Here is a 20,543-nt window from a genome sequence, read left to right as displayed (position 1 = left end):
CTGTGTGTCTCTGACACACCCCCATCATTGAAGGGTTATTTCAAGTTTGGTTGATTTTCCTTCTTCTTCTTTTTTCTTTTTTCTTTTTTTTTTTTTAAAGTACCTTCTCGCTTTCTGGCCTTTATGTGAAGCTCCAGGCTCATCTTGGATATTTCTGCCCCAGTCCCTGAATCAGCCACTTCTCCCCAAGGAGCCTTGGGAAGCGATGGTGGAAATGCCTGGAGGATGGGGGTCAAATCCAAGCTCTGTGATTTCACTCTGGGGAGACTTCCACTTGCAGCGGTCAGTCCACAGGACATTTTGGACTCATTCCCACTCACGGTTTTAAGTGGAGGCAGGTGCTGTCAGAGCCCCGGGCACGGATGAAGCCCATTGAGGGATCTGGCTGGGAGCTAGCGGAGGCAGGACTGAGATGAAGGTTGACAGCGCTCAGCAACGCAGTCCCCCCACCCCCCACCCATGGTGGCCCCCGGCCTCTCTGTAGCTCCCCACTGTGTCCCCTGCAGTCCTCTGCGGTGAGCACATTGGGCGAGAAACTGCACCTGAGCGCCCAGCACCCTGGAGGCTGTCCGTGCCGCCAGAGGCTGTGGTTTGCACATAAAGGCTGGTGGTCATTGGGTTGCACCGGCTGCCTCAGTCTCTTTGAACCCACACATGACATGGCACAGCGTCCACATTCGGCGTGTCCTCTGAGGACGCCATCACAGCAAGCACTGTCACCTCAAAAGGGTCCGGTCTCTCCTGGTAGACCCTCCCAGCTCCTGGGGGAATGGCTCACGCACAAACTTCACCTGGAGGCATAGCTTTCTCCCCACATATTCAGTTAAATTAATTCAGCTAATCACAGGGGTTGGTGCGGATACTCCAGGGAGGTTCTCTTAGACTCGTTTCCATTAGCCCTAAATGAGGCCCTAAAGGAACACTGAATTCACATCCCCAAACACGGCCATGCTGTGAACTCAGAGGTGTGATTCGAGAGAAAGGTGAGAGGCAGTGGTTTAAAAATAAGTCCATTTACTCCTGAGATAAGAGACAGCTCTTAGCCTTTCAATTTGAAGACATTCTAACAACACCTTTGTATTGAAGTAGTTGTTTCAACTTAAAAAGTACAGAGCTTAAAAATAATCCCCGAAGCCCTGATATTTATATTTTGGCTCCCACTTTCCCCAACTCCTTCCTTGGAAGTGAGACGCTGCATCCTGCCCCCCAGACTGACTTTCGTGCCTGGGTCTCGCGGTCTCCAGGTGACTTACCAGTATCTAGTATGGGCGCTGTTCTTTAAACAGGCATCAGAGAGGGCTGGGCACCGGCCCCCGCCACACAGAGGTCCGCAAAGCCCAAGGGAGGAGCTGCATATGCCTGGCTGCTGGGGACCAGAGCTACAGTGTGCTTTGGAATAGCGACTCTATGATGCCACGGAGCTCTTCCCTTCTTCTCTGCCTCTGTTGGAATCAGGAGAAAGGGAGCCCCGGCGTGGCTGAGGGAGATGACGGGCCAGCGAAGGAGCGCCTCCTGGTGGTATAAGCCCCTGCCCCGGGACACGGGTGCTGTTACAGAGTTTCATGACAACCGAGGCCAGTACATCATCACTGGTTTCCGTTTGTTTTGCTCATATTTTGAAAAAAAAGTTTAGAGTTGAGAAAGGAGACCAGAAAGAAGAATAGAAAGAAGATGTAACCAAAAATGAAGATGAAGGAGGCCAAGGACAGCAAAACCGTGATGCATTATTGACCTCAGAGGGTGTGGCCCCTGCGCCAGCTTCAAGGCAGAAGAGGCTCCCAGAAGGGAGAAGCCTCCAAACCTGGTAGACAAACAGCACAGAAACAGACAAGCTTCTGGACCACGGTAAAATGACTTTCCGCGTAGTAATGCCTCTGACTCCCAAAGGGCAAAGAAGGGGAATTGATGGTTGGCCGACAGGAAAAGCCCAGGCATTCAGGTCCTTCAACAGCGTCTGAACACTCCGTTCTTCTCGTACTGGGCACCGGATGCAGTAGAGCCCAGAGCGGAGAACTTCCTGCCACAGCTGAGATGCCAGCTTTCCGCAAGGAGACTCAAACCCAGAGCCCGGTGAGGAAGGGCTAAATTCCCATCCTGCAGGGATGGAAAGGCCTTCATTGGCGTGCCGCTGTCCCAGGGAGGAAGTGAGCACCTTGTGTGAGCTGTCGTCCGTGAGCCTGGCGGATGCCAGCGGCACCCACACCGGCACTCGCTCGTTACTACGGCTGCTTGGCTCAGTGCTTCAAACACTGCTTAGCTGGGTCTTCTACTCAGGGTCTCATCTGGCCGAAATCGAGGTGTTTTCATGCTGGACTCTCACCTGAGGCTCAGGGACCACTCCTAAGCTCAGATGATGGTTGGTAAAATTCACTCCCCTCCAGCAGTAGATGTCATGGCGCCTTGCTTCTCCGAGGGCTGTGGAAGGCTGCGTCTGGTGCTTCAGTCCCTTTGACGTCTTGCATCTCTGACCTCTGGACCCTGTTTTTATAAAGTTCATCTAATTATATCAGACCCATCAAGATAAGCCACCTTTTATTAACTCAAAGTCACTTGATTAGGAACCTCGATTCCATCACCTACAAAACTCCTTCATCACAGGCAGGTAACATAACCTAATCACGGGAATGACATCCCATCATACCACACAGGTCCCACGGCCACACACAAGTAGGTGGTTTCTCAGGCCCACGCATTCCACTACCACGGTTGCCTAAGCACCACCAGCATCTAAGATGATTGCTAAAAGCATAAATATTCATTTCTTGAAAGAAAACGCCAATGGCACATTGATCGCCCAGGGCCCAGGACCACACTGATTCGTGCCCAGGACGTAGCACACAGGGCCTCCGTCACAGCCGTTTCCCTCCTCGTGAGAACCCCCAGTTGTTAAGGCCAAGGTGCATTTGGGAAGGCTAAGATGGCTGTTTAGGACAAGAGGGAAATTCATGATCATGTTCTTCCTAGGTTCTTTGGCTCCTAGAATTCCCTTTGAATTTTTTTTTTAATTTTTAAATGCAGAATATGTAGGCGTGCCTGGGGAGCTCAGTTGGTGAAGCGTCCGACTTCGGCTCAGGTCATGATCTCATGGTTCGTGGGTTCGAGCCCCACATCAGGCTCTGTGCTGACAGCTCAGAGCCTGGAGCCTGCTTCCAATTCTGGGTCTCTCTCTCTCTCTGCCCCCTCTCCCGTTCACACGCTGTCTCTGTTTCAAAAGTAAATAAAGATTAAATCAAAAAAATTTTAATGCCAAGTACATAGGAGAAGCCCTTGACAGTTTTTAGATGTTCTGGTAAGAGTCTAGGAGGAGGCCTTACTGGGATTCTATTTTCTCCTCTTGGCGCGAGTGAGCAAAGAAAACGACATAAGGGGCCCTGGACAGCTCTGTGTGGCTCAGACGGTGAAGTGGGGAAGCCGCCTGCATTCTGACAGCGACCGGAACTTGGAGCCTTCCCAGCCCAGACCTCCCTCCTCACTTACAGAGTGGGGCAGCGCGGACACTGAAGTGTGTGGCAACCCAGAACTTGACGTACAAGAATCCCGTTTAACGTTTTCCCCCCATGGACCCCACAAGTGGGGGCATCTGGTAGCTGGGGATTGCAGACACAAAGAACACCACCAACTAGGGTTGAAATCCGGGCAGAAACCAGCTCTCACCATGGAGGGTCCCACACGTGCCATCAACTGAATGTACTGGAAACTCCGAAGCAGAACGCTTCCCCTGAGGCCTGGGAGAAGAGAGGCACCCATCTATCTCTCTGTTTAACATTTCACATTCATTACCAGTAGTCACCCATCTTTAGGTAAGGTAGAACATTTCTCTATGCAGAGTCACCTGCAGTCGTGATGTGCTCATGGAGCCACACTTAGACACTGGGGGCTCTCCCTTCAAGGCCTTTGGGTGTGCTTATGCATGTGTATGTGCATCTGTGTATACGTGTGCATCTGTGCATGCACATGTGTGCATGCATGTGCATCTGTGTGTATACATGTACATCCATGTGTGGATACATGTGTGCATCTGTGTGTATACGTGTGCATACATGTGTGCATGTGTGTACATCTGTGCATGTATAAGAGCACGTCTCTTACAACAATGAGATAATGTTACACATTGTTTTGTGATCTGTTATTTTTTATCCATCAGGAGCTTTTCAGAAACTTCGTGCTGTTTTTCCAGGACAAAACATGCCCATACATAACAATCCCTCAGTAACAGCCATGGGATAAGCTTGTCCCCATCAATTAACTACAGCATTGTGTCAATGACCGCAAAGTGACACACGGGGTGATGCCTAATTATTTCCCAAAATGGGATATTTTAACTGCTGGTAATATCTGAGGGAATTTTGGGTAGTATATGGATGAAGATGTCTTTATTTTCATCATTCTGTGTTTTAATTTGTTTTGAAAAATTATAGAAGTAAGATATTAAGCCAATATGGCATAGAATTATTTTTAGGATTAGATCTAAGCACTATATAAGTTAAAACACAAAGATTTAAAGAAAAGAAACTCCTAAGTAAATAACTGGGGAGGTTTTCAGATTCCACAAAAATAGTTAAAAAAAATAATGCCTCAAATGGCCAAAGTATAAAATCATTATTATTTTTTAAGGTTTATTTATTTTTGAGAGAGAAAGAGAGAGAGAGAGAGAGAACGGGGAGGGGCAGAGAGAGAGGGAGACACAGAATCTGAAACAGGCTCCGGCTCCGAGCTGTCAGCACAGAGCCCGACGCGGGGCTCGAACCCACGGACCGTGAGGTCATGACCTGAGCTGCAGTTGGATGCTTAACTGATGGAGCCACCCTGGCGCCCCCTGGCCGTTTACAACACAGAAATATAACTTCTATAACCATCTCCCCATCAGGAGTCTCTGTTGTTTCCTGTTTTTCCGTCATGAAAACACTGAGGAGTCTTCCTACATGCACTTTTCTGCGCGTCGTGAGTGTCTCCCAAGGGACAAGGCGCTGGCCATGGAAACGTTGTGTCAAATGGTTGGGGAGTTTTAGAAGCTGCGATTTAGGACGCAGTCATCCCCGGACCGGAGCGTGGTCTGCGTGCTCCCCCAGCCGCGCCCACAAGGAGGCCGGTGGGCCTGCGAGTTTGGAAGGTCGCCGTGCAGGGGAAGCATCCGGAAGTCCTGCTCCAGGAGGACTGTGCCTCCGAGGGTGTCCCCGGCCCAGACCCTCTCCCAGAGGCCCTCCGGGCCCCTGCCTCTCCCTGGGACCCCTCCCTCCCTTCCTACCTCCAGAGAGCTGTTGTGTTTTGAATTTAGAAAACAATGCAGCGTTTGACATTTTGATATTTGCCATTCAAATGAGAAGAAATGTGAGCTGATATTTATGTTACTCATGAGGCGCTTCAGAGGATTTGCCTTTTAGTGGAGAAAGTGCCACTAAGCAGTAAGTGGCTAGCGACATCCCGGACACGCGCCCTGCGTGAACATTCGCCGGGGCAACCCACGGCACTCCCTTGGCACCTGCCATTCGCCTCTGCCACTGCTCCGCTCGGCAGCAGGACGCGGCGCTGAGCTGGCATCTCGCCCGGCCGTGTCCGCTGCGGGCGGAGTGGCCCTCGCCTCCCCGCCTGCCCCCGGGGCCCTGGCCCGACGCCCGCGCCCTGTGTTGGTGGGACCTCCCCGTAGTGAGGGGACAAGCGGGTGAGGGCCCCACGTCCCGTACGTGCTCGTCACATCCACAAACCAGCCATTAGGTTTTTCTAACGGAATCACCTGTATCACTTGCACAATTTTCAAAGACAACGCATGTAGATTAAAAAACCATTATCATTTGTAATAACAAGGTAGCCTTAGAGATAAAAACAACAGACACCAGGTGACATCCTTAGCATCTCCCTTGATGCTCAAGCCAGTGGAAGAACCTCCCCCCCCCCCCCCCCCCCCCCCCCCCCCCCCCCCCCCGGCCTGCAGCCTCTGTCTTCCTGCAGGGAGCTTAGCGGAAGACCTGCGGCCGGTGGACATGCCATAGCTCCCAGCTTCCGCCACCAAGCCCACCCTGGCCCAGCGCAGATGGTGCGTCCGCTTCGCCCGTGAGCCCCCAGGGTCCGGCACCTCCTCCCGGGCACCCTTCTCCTGCCCCACTGCAGCGCCCGAGCTCAGGGTCCCGCAGCCTAATTTCCACCCACCGTCGGAGCCTCCCCGCCCCCAGCAGGCTCAGAGCAGATGCTCTGTTTAGACACATAAATGAGTAATCCAATACAGTTCCTCAATTTAGCTACAGGTGAGTGGATACGGACCCACCAGTGAGATACACTCACACCGGTGACCTTTCTGATTCTTCTTGCTGAAGCAGAAGAGAAGACCAAGAGAGGGAAACAGCCCGGTTCAGGCAAATCAGTGGATACTCACGCCGTGCTGCTGACCTGGGCTCTACCCAGCATCCCGCGATGCCCTGGGCTGCCCAGCCTGATCGGCAGGTAGCAATCCAAACCCTCCCTGAGCTTCCTGGGACCCTCTGATGCCCGAGCCACTCCACGTCCTGGATCGGCCAGCGACCCCGCCCCCGCCCCCGGGACCCCGAGCGTGCAGTGAGAGGCACCGACCTGCTTCTGTCCATACATCAGGGCTCAAACTAGAGAAAGATAAACTCATTTTTAATCTACCTCAAGGCATGCAATAAAACACCGAGGCATCCAGGTTCATCCTTGAGGGCGTGATTAAGAAAATCAAATTCTGGCTTATTCATGTCATTTTTCCTCAAAGTTTGCAGAGAGGGAAACTCGCGGCCCCCGGTGATCAAATTATCTGATCTCGCGCTCTTGGGCCGTATGAGAATGTTCTCTTCCATCAGCTCCTGTATCTCCAGAGAATGAGAGGGTCTCTGGAAAACAAAGAAATGCAGTGCAGCCAGTGAGAACAAGGAGAATGTGGACACTCTAACAAAGGAAACGACATATTTGTTTTAAACGTGTGTGTGTGTGTTTTCAATATGTAACGATTCTCTCTGTATGTGAAGCCGTTACTACTTGGGGGCAGTGTGGAAAGCCGAAACCAAAACAAAACAGTGATATAATTTCTACTCTTCTTTTATCTTCGTGGATATAAAATTCTCCTCTTGATCAAGAAAAAGATAATTAAACAAGGCCTCTCTAGACCTGCATCCTGGGTGTGGCTCTACCTCTAAATAGCTGTTTGGGCTGAAGCAAGTTGCCTCATTGTTCTGAATTTTTGTCACATAGTACAGAGCAATTTTTAATATACAGAGCAACATACACTCCGTACTGCTTCACGTAGTGAAAACATGCTTCTTGATTTATTATGTTCTCAGAGTAACCACGTTCCTAACAAAGGCTAATAAGAATATCGGTGCTGCTCCGCAGACCCTAAAATGTTCATCTGTAGTTCACATTAGGTAACAGCACAAAAGAGGTCTAATATGTATTCCTGAAAATGGACTCGGAGCTGCAGTGTCTTCTGGAGGTCCCCTGGGCCTGCAGCTGAGGGTCCTGATGATCTTCCAGCCCCTCCCGTTGAAATCTTCTGTCCCCTGTTTATCATGTATCTGTGACCTGTTTCACTGTTATGTTTTAGAAACACCCTTGCCGTCATTAGCGCTTGTCAACTTCAATTTACCTGCACTTGAATTCGGAACCTGATTCTGGATAATAATGGACCTGGAGTTGAAAGCAGAGAAGTGGATGCATTATTAACATGCAATCTTCACCACACACGCACGCACGCACACATGCACGCACACATGCGCGCACACACAGGCCCACACGCACGCACACACAAAGGGCAGATAAAGGATCCAAACCTTCTCCCATTTTCCAAACAGAAACCACTGTCTTATTCCTCTGTGATCTGGAGACTTTTCATTTATTCATGATCAACATCAGGTAAGGGAGTCTCTCTCCCAAACAATTGCTTGTTTTCAAGAACCGCGAGGACCCCAATGCACACCGCCGGGCGTTGGCTTTCCATGGCAGTGAGCTGAAATGAGAGCAAGAGAAAGGGAGATGCGTGATCTTGCTGGAATATTTATATTGTTAGAGATCACCTCAGGGCTCTTGAAAACCCTAGGACGTGACCCACCTTGCGTTCCCTCCTCAGGAAAGGAAAGCGATGGGCAGACTTCGGAGGAGAGCAGCCCCCGGATTAGTGCTCTCTGCGTGGATCAGTGCTACAAAGGAGCTTTATTTTCCTGCTTCTACTTAAGGCAGCATCTTTTTGCTCATCCCTCCTGCCTCCCTCCTGGCTGAAGCTTCAACATTGAAAATTCTGTTTTGTGTTTGATTCCAAGAGAACAGAGCAAAACCTGCCGTATCTCACTGGCTTTCCCCCCGTTCTTCACAATTTTACAAGCTACAGAATAGTGCGTGCAAAAACCTCCACGACTATAATTTCCAGTTGTGAGAGAAACAAAAATAAACATACTGCAGAATCACTCCGAAGCCTATCTCGGTCTTTAAAAAAAATACGTTCACAGAAAAATATTTACTGTGCTCCCTATCTGCCTGTTAATCTGAAAGGACTTCAGTTTCCTAATGTCCCCTGGAAGATCAACCTGCTATTTGTTATTTTTAGAGCAAGTCGTGAAAGTTTCCTGTATGTTTCCAGGCATTGTGGCTCTCCGGGGGGACGAGGTGGTATAAGCAGGTGGTCACCCTCGGTGGCTGATTGTGTCCTTCCCAGGCTGCTCTGGCCCAGGAAGGGTGTGGCTGATAAAAGGCGAGGGGGGTGAGGGGGTGCATAGCGGTGCTGGGTGACCTGAGCCATCCCTTGTTGGGAACCAGAGTGGCGTCACCTGGGCTCATGTGCTCCGACGGGTATGAAAGCATCTTGCATTCACCCAGCAACCGTCTCTTGCTCGAACTGTGACTTGGACTCCAACACTTGTTTCTCTTCCTTGTTCCTTTTGTCCGGCATTTACCGTGTCGGCACGGACAGAGTGCCTCCCTTGCCAGGTAGCTGAGCGAGGCGCTGGACAGACAATGACAGGCAACAGGGGACCTTGCTCTCCCAAAACTCCCAGATGAATACGAAAGACGGATGAGTAAACAGACGGAAACATAGAGCCTTGAGGCTGTGGCCACGAGGGTGACCATCATGACAGCAACCCGCGTGTCTGACCTTCTCTCCCCCGCCATGCCTGCTCCTGAGAGCCTTACCTGTGTCGACCCACCTGGGACCTTCAACACCCCGGGAGGCAGGACTGTGTCTGCCCCCTTGCAAAGAAGAGAACATCAAGCACAGTTAGTTTAGTAGGAGGCTTCCCCAAAGCCACCCGGTCACCAGGTGGGAAAGCCAGTTCTTGAGACCTGATCTGCCTGGTTTGAGAGCCGCATGCTTCCTCCTGGGCTTCTGCCCTGGACTCTTTGCTGCGTCACCATTTCAATGTGTGTTTTCATCTCTGTTAGCCGCGTGGGTTTACCCTGTTCTTCTTTTTTTCCCCAAAGAAGAATTGATGAAGAGCCTACCAAGAGACAGGTTGGTTTGGGTACGTGGATGTAAAAGTGAACACACTTAAACATATCCGTGACGGGTCTAGGGGCACCTGGGGGCTCAGTTGGTTAAACGTCCGACTGCGGCTCAGGTCATAATCTCACAGCTTGTGGGTTCGAGACTCACGTGGGGCTCCGTGCTGACGGCTCAGAGCGTGGAGCCTGCTTCAGATTCTGTGTCTCCTTCTCCCTCTCTCTCTGCCCCTTCCCTTCTCACACTCGGTCTCTCTCTCTTGAAAATAAAATAAAAACAAAATGATTAAAAAGAAACACCTGTGATGGCTCTAAAGGGAAGAAGATCACAACGGTGTCCTAACAGTATGTACACTAATGTGCAGGAGACACAGCACACATTGAATTACACTTTACGCTTTTATCTTGATAAATTAACTGTTTTTAGGAACACACGGACAAAGAATATTTCTCTGGTCAGAACCAATGGCTTTCAACCCCTGGGACTGACTTTGCCCCCAGGAGACACCCGCCAATGCCTGCAGACATTTTTGGTTGTCATGATGGGTGAGGGAGAGGCCAGGGATGTGGTTAAACATCCTGTGATGAATGCCCTGAGCGGCCCTCACATGCCTGAGAATTATCCAGCCCAGCACGTCAATAGTGTTAAGGTTAAAAACCACCAGAGGCACGCACACGCCAGATAGGAACTTCGGTGTTGGCTTATTTTGGGATGGAGGTCATTGGATATTGTCACAGCATAACAGAACTAAGTTGCACATATACCTCTAGGCTGTGTGTAAGTCACATTGCCCAGACTTATCGGTCTTTCCAGGTGTGCATAAGATTTTTTCCTCGTCAAACTTAAGATCAATGACCTCACATCCTAAAGTTAAGGTACTCGCCTTCCCATCCTAGGGGGCCCTTACACGAAAAAGCCCCCCTTCCTTCTCAGCCCTTAAAACTCCAGGTCCTCTGTCCATCGACCCAGGGCTAAACAGATACATTCTCCAATGCACAATTAAAGAGATTGACGGCCCATTAGTAGAGGCACCCTGGTATCAGCTAATCTGAAATTAGGTGGGAGATATTTTGTTAGGGCTGTGTTTTGTTAAGCAAGCAAAATGTAAAACCTTCACATCTTTAGTGATTGATTAATGACCTTTTGAAGGACCCTGCTAAACGGAACAATTGAAGAATGTGGGAGCAATTAAGGCGGTTTTTGCAAAGGCAGTTCACTTATCAAAATGACTGGACAAGATCTCCCTGGATCGCTGCCCCTTACGCCGTAACTGCCGTCAAAGAGCATCCAACAGCTCCACGAAGACGATTTCAGGCACATCAGCAAAATGCCACCCTGAACTTTTAGCAGCAATTACACTCCTTAAAAATATCGTCCATGCAGAGGTTTGGGCTGAACTTCCCTGTGAGCTTCGATCTGCACACCCCGGCTGCCCAATGGGGCTCCTCCTTGCTGCGCGTTACAGGTATTTGCTGTTCCATTAGCTTTTTCCAGATAAAAGTCACTTTCTGGAAAGGGTAAAAGCTAGGCTAGCTCAAGCAATGTGGCACTTTGCTCCAGTGAGGTTTCCTGTGAAACAGCAATTACGAACATGCACCAGGTAATTTAGGGAAACGGAGCTAAAAACAACCACAGTACTTTGAACAGAAATCTCGTCCCAGTATTTTGTCGCCTTTCCTTTTTCTTCCTCCGGCTTTTCTGTTTGATGAAAACATGCTTGTTCCTGCTGAGGCTGCCCAGACCTTTCTGCTGTTTACGGAGAAAGGCCCTGCTCAGTGCAAAGCGTCCAGGATGTTTGCTGAGCCGCGTCCGAGCAGAGCAGGCGTCTTGTGCTCGAGCTCTCCCTGGATAGAAATAGTCTGTGCTTTCCTGGACCCCGCCCTGGCTCCCTGGCCCACAGTGGGAGCCAGAAGATTAAACACCCATTCAGATATATTTGCCGTAGAGGTCTGTTTTTAAAGCACCACATGCCAAGGACATCAGCAAATTTGATCTCTCCCCTTGGTATGATAAAAGTGAGCGAGCTCACTTCCAGTTGCTTGAGATGGCAAGACTTTCATTTTTTAAATTCATGGACCGCTCGGGAGGGTTGAGAATCAGGCCACACTCCAGCATTGATCTTCCCTGACAGCCTCCGACTCTGTATCCGTCAGACAGGTCCCAGATGTGTGGTCCCCTGCTCCTGCCCCCCATCCCGGGCTGTCCTCCACTCCAGGTTAAGCAGATGGGGCTCTCCACTGACGTACCGACTTTCTTCCGCAGAGACCTCGAGAGCAAATGCAAATGGGGCTCCAAGCACCCATGGCTTCCACAGACTGGCCATTCCCCACTTCTCCCTCCACAGCTTGATGCTTCCGTGAAACGCCTTCCCCACATTGTGCAGCTCGCCACATCCTTTGGGGGACGGGGATCATTATAAAGTGAGGGGAGGCGCTCCACGATGTTGGTCGTGGCAACAATCTCATAGAAATGAGACCAATCATATTGTTCAGAGGCACAGAAGCAAGAATATTAAATGGGAGCACATCAAACTGAAAAGCTTCTGTACAGCAAAGGAAATAATCAATAGAGTGAAACGGCATCCTACAGAATGGGAGAAAATATTTGCAGACCACGTATCAGAAAAGGGCTTCATTTTCAAAATACATAAGGAATGTCTACAGCTCAATAGCAATAATAATAATAATAATAATAATAGTAATAATACACTGAAGTTTTAAATATTTTTCCAAAGAAGATTTTCAAATGGAGACCAGGCACATGCAAAGATGCCCAACGTCATGGTCACCAGGGAAATGCAGATCAAAACCACAGTGAGATATGACCACACACCTGCTGGGGTGGCGACTATCAAAAAAAACAGAAGACAACAAATGTTGGTCAAGATGTGCAGGAATTAGAACCCTCGTGCACTGTTGGTGGGAACGCAAAATGGCGTAGCTGCTTTGGAAACCATTTTGGAGGTCCCTCAAAAATGAAAAATAGAAGTACCCTATCATCGACAAATCCCGCTTCCGGATATTTACCTTAGAAAGTTGAAATCAGGACCTCAAAGAGGTATCTGCTCCCCCCGTGTTCATTGCTGCACTATTCACATGGCCAACCTGTGAAATAGTCTCAGTGCCCATCAGCGGGTGAACAGATACAGACAATGTGCTGTGTGCACACAATAGAATCTTATTCACCCTTGACTCTCCCCTGTTGGTGACTTCCCCAAATCCTCTGATGGCTGTCATTTATGCTTTATTCTAGTGTTTTAAATTAAAGCAGTGGGATGTGGGCCTGTATTAGGTTCACTCGGTGAATCTCCTTCCTTACTAACTTAGGTCTTTTAAAATATAACACAGATTTATTTTATTTAATTTTATTTATTTTTTATTTGAGAGAGAGAGAGAGTGAGCAGGGGAGAGGGGCAGAGGGAGAGAGAGAGAGGGAGAATCTTAACTAGGTTCCACACTCAGCATGGAGCCCAACACAGGGCTTGATCTCACAACCCCAGGACCATGGACTGAGAGGAAATCAAGAGTCAGATGCTCAACTGACTGAGTCTGCCAGGTGCCCCAACTCAATTATTTTAATACCCCCCAACCTACACCATTAAGATGCCAGTGATCCACTTCCGCGGTTAAAAATGATAAAGAAAATTTGATAAATGCACTTGAGTAAGAGCTGTGTGTTTTTTTAAAGCTGAAATCAGAGTAGAAGGGCCATTAGCTGGGTCAGTCTTTCTGAGGAAGGCTAACATCCAAATCGTGTCTGCCTAGGAAAGCAGAGAGAAATATCCATTCTTAAATTTGTCTTCAGGGATGATATTTGGTCACTAGATGTTCCATTCGGCTCTCAATATAATACGTATTAAAGAGATGATACGTACTTAATACGGAAGATGTAGCTTGCATACTGCCAAAATAGCACTCAGTTTAAAATATGTTTTCAAAGTGACAAAATTGCTGGAGGACATGTAAGAGCTGATAGAAACATATAAGAAAACAGAGTAGATTTGGAAGGTTAATGAAGGTCGTTGGGTTCAGGACTAGAAAACCAGATGCTCTCAATCCCCAAATTTATGATGCTTAATTTTTGGCAACAGATCAATTACTGCTAGATAGAGCTGAACACGTACACACACATACACACACACACACACACACACACAGTCACTCCTAAAACCCATTCAATGCAAACCATTTTAATATAAAATGTTAATAAAAAGCAGAATTTAGTGGATTGTGCACATAATTATTCCAGTCAACAGATAATAAAAAGCAGTTAATGAACAGAGACAAATGAGCCAATGAACAAAGGAACTTGCCTTGTCTCGGAGCTGAGGCTGGGAAGAGCGGCTGGAGGAACAGAACAGACGTCCACAAACCTAGAACCAGAAGACTTGAGCTTCTCCTGCTCCTGTGGGTTCCCCATTCACCCAGGTGTAGACGCCCTAGACCCAGGGAAAGCCAGGAAAACGGCGGTGCTCTGGAGGCCCAGTGACTAGTGAATTTAAATATTCTCTTGGGACATTAGAAAAATACAAATATAACACACATGCGCACACACACACACCCCCCCCACAACTGTTTAGATCATCACTGCATAGCAAACATTAAAAGTAAGTTGCCAGTTAATAAAAAAAACCAAATCTTTCATATTCCTCCTTCTGAGATTTTAAATTTGTAGTTATCAAATTGTTCTATTTTAAATAAGGCATATGTTCAAGAATTTTAGATGGGCTTAAAGGAAATAGACCCTAATATCTGAAAGCGAGACTTGCCTGTCCTCCTCATCCAGATATTGAAAGACCTTGGGGGAGTAAAGTGCTTTTCTGGGCTCGCTCAGAGTTCCCACTAACAGGCTTGCCTTCGAAGGTACTAACAAGGGTCAAGGACTGGCCTATCGGTCGAAATACATAGGACAACAGCTCTACCGTTTCAACTCTCTGCCCTTTTAAAGCCTTTTCCTTATGCTGCTCAAAAGAAGAAAAATGATCCACTTCTTATTTTTTTCTTTATTCAAACATCTCATTATTCCAGCAGTAAAATTTACAAGTTGCATCTGAGGCGTCTGGTACAGGGATCCAATAACATTAGAGAGAATCTCTGGGCTCCAGGATCTCACAGGAGAAACAGATATTAAAAACTAATTGGAGAGAACTTACCTAACTATGGTCGTGAGAGGTCATCAGCAAAAAACATGGGTGATGGGAACAAGAGACGTAATAGGGAGCTTAACCTGGTTCAGAGGTAAGAGGTCAGGGAAGGCTTCCTGGAAGAAGCAAGTATCTCCCAGGACTAGTGGGGCTGTGGACATCGTCCAGGGCAAGGGGAAGAGAGAACATTTCAAGTACAGAGTATTGTTCATGGAGGGGAAGCCAGCACACGTGCACGCAGTGAGGCCAAAGGCCAGAAATGCTTGGAGAGCCATATGGAGATTTTAAGGACACAGCCATTAGAAAAATACCTTCTTTTCTAATTCATTTATATTAATTACTGTCTTCAACTGTTGACTGAGTAACTTCTGTTTTCCAGGCACTATTCTGGCTCCCACACTACAGTAGCCCGCAGGCAGCCATGGCCAAGCTATTAAGGACTTCACATTCTCCTTTCCAGCTTTCCAGTGACAAAGCCCTAAACCACGTAGAATCTTAAAAGTAAGAGAAAACTTGGGGCGCCTGGGTGGCTCAGTCGGTTAAGTGTCCGACTTCGGCTCAGGTCATGATCTCACAGTTCGTGGGTACAAGCCCCTCATCGGGCTCTGTGCTGACAGCCAGCTCAGAGCCTGGAGCCTGTTTCAGATTCTGTGTCTCCCTCTCTCTCTTTGCCCTTCCCCTGCTCATGCTCGCTCGCTGTCTCTCTCTCTCTCTCTCTCTCTCTCAGAAATGGATAAAACAATAAAAAATTTTTTTAAAGTAAGAGAAAACTTTTCAAAATATTTGTGTGAAGAGTCTTGGATTGGTCAGTGCAGGTGCATTGTGGCTCATACCTATCCCTGGGTCACGTCTACCTCCCGACATACACGGCTTGGCCCTACGTTTACAGACCTTTCCATGTCATGAGGTATGCATCTAATCTCTCTCTTTCTTAAATGTTTTAAGTTTATTCATTTATTTTGATAGAGACTGAGAGAACATGAGCAAGGGAAGAGGTAGAGAAGTGGAGAGAGAGAGAGAGAAAGAGAGAGAGAAAGGATCCCAAGTGAACTCCACGCTGTCAGCACAGAGCCTGATGTGGGGCTTGATCCCATGAAATTGTGAGATCATGGCTTGAGAGCCAAGATCTAGGGCCCGACGCTCAACCAACTGAGCCATCCAGGCACCCGATGTGCATCTAACCTTGAATGAGGTCTAGTCCTCTGTCCTCTGCGGTGTGTTCTCACCACATCCTGCCTTCCATCCTGCGTTCTACGAGCCCATGTGAGGAATTCGCTGGCATCCATGGCCGGGAGCCGGGCGGCTGGTTCTGAGCGTATTCACATAATTAGCTTGACCGAGACTCTGTCACCTGCTCACCGGGATTGTTGCGTCTGTAGCTCCTGACGATGGTGCAGTTGAGTCCTCACGTCCTTGTCCTCACGGGTGGGACCCCTCCTAACACACAGCTACCTCACTGGACTTCCTATTTCTCTAACTGTTAATTGTTTGCCTGATGGGGACCTCACACAAAATGTGCATCATCTTCTCCAAATCCTTCTCCACTTTTCGAATAGAAGAGTGGAACTTGGTTCAAGTTACTGTGCAAGAGTCTCTTTCCATTCTGCCCGGAAATCTCTGGCTACACATCATATGCTTCCCATCCCTGTCCTATTGCATGGGGTCTTCGGTCCACAGACAAGCCCCTTTTATCTTCAATTTTATGTCATAGCCCTCTTCTCTTTGTCTTACAGATTGTGGTTTTCAGTTCGGTTTAAAAAGCACTTTTCTTTCCCTAAAGTCGCAAAGATATTAACCAACATTTCTTCTATAACTTTATAGTTTATTTTTCACACTTTGGGCTTTAATCCATCTGGCATCAATCTTTTAATGCGACGTTAGATAGGGATCTTTTTTTTTTTTTATTTTAGTGTTCTCCATAATGTGAGCCACTTCCCTCACACCATCTACTAAATAAAGCATTCCCCACTGGTCCGTGTTGTCATCTTCATTGTATATTAAGTTTCTGCGCACACACCGGCCTGTCTCTAAGCTCCACGCTTGCTTCTGAATATTAAAGATACATTCTGTGCAGCTCCCCTTTCCAGATGTTCAAAGGTTGTTCAACTACCACCTTTGGTGCTGGGCACCACGGGACAGCTTCTTCTTATGAGCGGCCTCTGGTGCTGTCCCTTGGAGTGAGCATGAGTGAGCACGTTGGGAAGGTGACCTTCCAGAAGCCCCTTCCAGCAGTAACCTCATTCCACATGGACATGGCTGGATCGTACAGCTATATTCCACTAAACTCTAGCTAAGTGTGTTCAGAGTCAAACTCTCTGCAGCTGGATCCCCAGTTGGCCCATGACCTTGCTCAAGTATCACCAACAAGATGGGAGCTATGACCCAGCAGAGTCAAAACGGGAAACGCTGGCATCTTAACTAATTATGGTTAAAATACCTTCCTTTTGCAAAGTTAACAAAAATGTGTGAAACTTCATTCAAGTCCCTTCTGTGGCTGGAAAGAACTCGTGTCCCCACGTCCCACATGGCCTGCAATGTCCAACCACATACCCACTGTCTGATTTGCCTCCAAGCACAGTTTCCTTGCCCACATCTGTTATCTGTCCCCATAACACGTAAGTCCCCTGAGGACGGAGGCCAGCACCATCAGCACCACCCTCTATGCCCGGCACAGGGGGACAGTTGGCCTTCATGAAATGAGAGAAGGGGAAACACGTGTGTACCTGAAACATGGTGAACACTCAGTCCATGCTCCTTAATATCACTATTTTTACTTCCCCGTCGTCACTGGTGAGAAGGGTTTGAAAAGAGAGCAGAGGGTACCGCTAGCTCTGCAGGGGGCTGCCTTCCTCCCTCTCTACACCCCCCCCACACGGTGGAAATGATATGATATTAATAACCACTGTGCATTTTCCAGCAAGTAGATTCAGGTGGGCGATGCTAAGAGAAAATCTTGAACTAAAGGCTCCATGGGTGTCAAGCTTCAGTTCCTTAGCAGGCTACTGACTAAATAATATGTTGGCCCTTAGGCAAATATCCAGACTAAAAATCCTTCAGCAGAGAGCCTTGCGGACCCCATCTCATCTTATCTCCAAAGAAGGAATGTTACAATTAGCAATTCAGAAACCCCTTTACATCTTAGTAGCCATGCATAAAAATTAATTCAAGCAAAACCTAATTTAGAATAATAATAACACGCTTTCCTAATGTTTTCTCCATTAATCACAGTTAAGATGGTTACTATAGCAGCACTGTTGAAATTTATTGAAAATAATGTAATTCACTGTGGTACAAGTTCTCTTCTGAGAATGCCACTATTTGTTTAAGAGAGAGGAAGAAACAGGAAAGCGCCCTCTATTTCCTTTGAACTAATTTAAGGTTCATGGCAGACACACACAAAAGTAATAAAGTGCTGTTTGCTCTGGGAGGAGGTGGTGCTGACCTCTGTTTTTCATGATGAGATTGGTTTTAAGTTTGTGCCGTCTGTCCCGTCTTTTTGCTCAGACTCAGGGGGAAAAATACAAGATGATGGAGTCCGCTTGAGAAGAGAGGAAAATATCCCATGCTGTGGGCAAGCCGCTCCCTTCTGGGGACTAGAGTGACGTCAACATCCCTTCTGTCTCTCAAGTGTCCCAAAGAGCAGAAGCCTGACTTCAAGATCACAGCTGGTCAACGGGCAGCAAGAAGTCAATGTCGGAAGGTGGTAAAAGTCTAGGAAAAGGTCAACGGCAGGTGATCCTGTGAGAGCTTCTCCGCGCTCCCCCGGGATCCTGGCGCACTTCCCAATATCTGGACCTGCCCCTCTGATATCCAAGTGCCGTGCAGGTGGCCAACTGCTAAGCGTTCTGTGCAGAGCCATCAAGATTGCTGATGCTTTGAGTCCCACATGGGAGGACGCAGCAAGAGAGCAGGACAGACCTGGCTTCAGACCTGTGCTCTGCCGCAGACCAGCTGGCCCACTCCTGGCAAACAATTTGACTTCCCAGTAGCTGTTTCTTCTACTGTGACAGGGCTCCCCCGTCATGGCCCTAGTGATGTGGGGGGCTGGGTCACTCCCTTTCGTGGGGCTGCCCCATGCATGGTGGGGCATCAGCAGCATCCCTGACCTCCACGCATTAGACCTTAGTGACACCTCCGTAGTCAGGACAAGGGCGAAGTTCTGCAGACAGCACCCCTCGTGCCCAGGACAGAATCACTGACAGTCTAGAAACACTGAGGTAAAATACAGGTAATCAGAGCAGCTCCCTGTTGTGGAAAGGAGACGAGGCAGGCTGCCCACGGATTAGGAGCCCCACGAAGACAGAGGACAGCCTGCTCGTGCCTTACGTGTGTGTGCGTGTGGCATGAATGCAGTTAGGAAAAGACCTCGGGCACGGAGCCGGTCCTATTGCAGCGGTCTTCCTGACTGATGAAAGAAACCGGATCTCTCCCCCAAATACCTAAACACCAAGATGTCTTAGTCAGTAAAACGGAGAAGCTCTGTATCGGATCACTCACCACCATTTCCATGTAATTGAGAGGACTTTGGTCCAGATGCAGTGAGCCATGTTTTAAGTGAAATGTTCTCCATGTGAGCCAGAGAAGTTAGGTGGGCTGTTCTTGTCAAATGCATCTGGTCAACACATTGGAAAGAGCTCTCTGGTGGTGACTGTGGGGCCTAGTTGGTTGAGTGTCCAACTCTTGATTTCAGCTCAGGTCATGATCTCAGGGTCATGGGATGGATCCATGCTCAGTGTGGAGCCTGCTTAAAATTCTCTCTCTCTCTCTCTCTCTCCCCCTCTTTCTGCCCCTACCCACCCACTCACATGCTCTCTCTTTCTAAAATAGAATAAGAACAAGAACAAGAATAAGAATACAAAGAAGGAGAAGGAGAAAAGGAAGGAAGGAAGGAAGGAAGGAAGGAAGGAAGGAAGGAAGGAAGGAAGGAAGGAAGGAAGGAAAGAGAGAAAGAAGGAAGGAAGGAAAGAGAGAAAGAAGGAAGGAAGGAAAGAGAGAAAGAAGGAGAGAAAAGAAAGAACTCTTAGCTTTTGTACTCACCTGGTAGATGGCCCTTTCTAATTTCTTGGACCTCTTTTCCTTTTTTTCCTGTTTAGGTCCCCAGACTATTAAAAAACAAACAAACAGAATTTGCATTTTCTAGTTTCCTGAAGACGTGGTTTAGCCTCACCAGGAACGCACATTTCGAATATTGGCTAGTCCCGTGTCAACACCATGTTCTATTTCTTCTTGAGTTCTGTCACTGAAAAGCCTCTGCCCACACTTAATGCAGATGAGGTTGGGGTTCAGAAATGATTTTTGTATCAGCCGTATAAAAACCCATTATATCAGTGATTTTTCATAAACCTAAGTGTTCTGTTTTGACATAATGGTGGAGTCACACCAGGTTAACAGAAATAATGCAGAGAGGTTCCCTGTGCTCTTTGCTCACTTTTCTCACAGGCAGCATGTCGCTGGATGCAGCGAGTCTCCCACTTGGGATCCTGACGCCGATGCCGTGAAGATGCAAAGCGTTTCCATGGTGGCAAAAGTCCCTCATGTTGCCCTTCAGAGCTGCACCATCTGTCCACCTGCCCCTGGCCCTCCTCAGCCCCTGGCTCCACTAATCCATTCTCCACTTCTGTGATGTTTTTGTCCTTTCAAGAAGCTTATGTAGGTGGTACAAGGTAGTACCTAACTTTTGAGAGTTCTCATTCAGCACGATCCTCTGGAGATTCAACTATGTTATTAAGTATTCAATAGCTCATTATCTTATTTTTATTGCTGAATGGTGTTCCATAGTCTTGTTTTATTAATTGTTTTTTTAAACGTTTATTTATTTTTTGGAAGACGAAAAGAAGCAGGCTCCAGGCTCTGAGCTGTCAGCACAGAGCCCAACGTGCAGCTTGAATCGATGAACTGTGAGATCATGACCTGAGCTGAAGTCGAACACTTAACCGACTGAGCCACGCAGGCGCCCCTCCATAG

The sequence above is a fragment of the Hyaena hyaena genome, unplaced genomic scaffold (assembly GCF_003009895.1).
Source record: "Hyaena hyaena isolate Hyena2069 unplaced genomic scaffold, ASM300989v1 scaffold_118, whole genome shotgun sequence".
Taxonomy (NCBI): domain Eukaryota; kingdom Metazoa; phylum Chordata; class Mammalia; order Carnivora; family Hyaenidae; genus Hyaena; species Hyaena hyaena.
This window is presented reverse-complemented; position numbering follows the sequence as displayed.